This window comes from Trematomus bernacchii, unplaced genomic scaffold (assembly GCF_902827165.1).
Source record: "Trematomus bernacchii unplaced genomic scaffold, fTreBer1.1, whole genome shotgun sequence".
Lineage (NCBI taxonomy): Eukaryota > Metazoa > Chordata > Actinopteri > Perciformes > Nototheniidae > Trematomus > Trematomus bernacchii.
The window spans coordinates 20,158,216-20,159,705 of record NW_022987720.1 but is presented as its reverse complement, the minus strand read 5'-3'; positions in this window follow the sequence as shown (position 1 = coordinate 20,159,705).

Below are 1,490 nucleotides of genomic sequence, written 5' to 3'. Positions count from 1 at the left end.
CGCACAGTCATATTTTCCGTTGAGACCACACCACACGAGCGTCACGTGCGTCACTCCTTATATGGTAAACATGACCATATTTGGGATCTGTCAAAACGCCCTGAAACTGGCGTTCGTTATAAAACAGCATCACCTAGTGGCCACTCACCAAAACAAGTAAAACTAAAACTAAAACTAGTAAAATCATTAAAATAAATACAAATAAAGACTACTGAAGCTACTACTATTATTAGAACTGCGAAATATCACTATTAATATTAATACAAATATACATAATAAAAACAAAATACAAATGATTACAAGAAAACAATATATGAAATGGTTTCCTGACGTCTCTCCTCTGAAACCCAGCAAAGTAATTGTTTTTAAGAAAAAAAAGACTAATTTACTATATAAGTAGGCTAATATTGATTCAGAGTTGTGGTGTGTATGGTCACACAAAATAAAAAGAGGAGCATGATTAACCAAGTAAAAACTCAATATAATCACCGTTGTTTCTTATCTCTGCTAGCAGTGAAGAATATCTTGGTGCAAAAACAAAGTCTTAGATACATTTACAATCATGTACTTTATTTGTCAGTTACTCAACTAAATCCCTACTTTCACATTTTGCACTTTAATCTCTTTAGTATTTCAGGTAATTTAAAAAACATTTGTTATTTATGCTCATTCTTTACACCCATTATACTAAATGTAACTTTAAGTTATCTTGTAATGTTAATCCTAAAGTGGGCCACAGTAGTAAAATGTATATTATGAGTTCACAGTACTTAAAGCCCCCTGTTCAAAGACTGTAGAACAACTCAATCTGTTAGCAATTACAGAAAACCTGAAAAACTGGACACCTGTCATCTGTGGAATGAAGGAGATGTGAGCCTATTGTCCTTGAGATCACATGACTCCATTATGTGAAAGGAAAGATGATTTAGCCTCAATGCAGTTGACATTTATTTCCTAGTGTGAGCTGTTGTGCGTGTTTCTTCACTGGCTAACAATGAGGATCTTAATTTTTCTAATGTTTATTTGCAACCTTCTTCCCGTGAAGCCTAAAGACATTGACCGCTGTGAGTACATCACACTTTATCTGTTGTTTTCCTCAGTCATTATATGTGTAGTCTAGTCTTAGTTTATGTTGACTGTTTTCTTTCCAACAGACGCCTATTGTGAGAGTTGCCTCACAACAGCACAAGGTAAGCGGATAGCCATTCAATTAGCCTTGGAGAGAAACATTGTCGTTTAAAATAGAGAAACCCTGAATTGTCACCTATGTTTTAACTGCTGTCTTTAAGAGATAATAAAAGCATATGCATATTGCCTTACAGAGATTGATAATGCCATAAAAGGAGCCCCCACTGAGAACAGACAGACAGTAGTTGAGAACCTCCTCAATGGAGGTGTATGTGAAAAACTACAGACCTTGAAACATGACCTCGTCTCTCAGGAAAAAATGATTTCCTCCTGCAAGCACTTGTTAGGTAAGACCAGAAAAG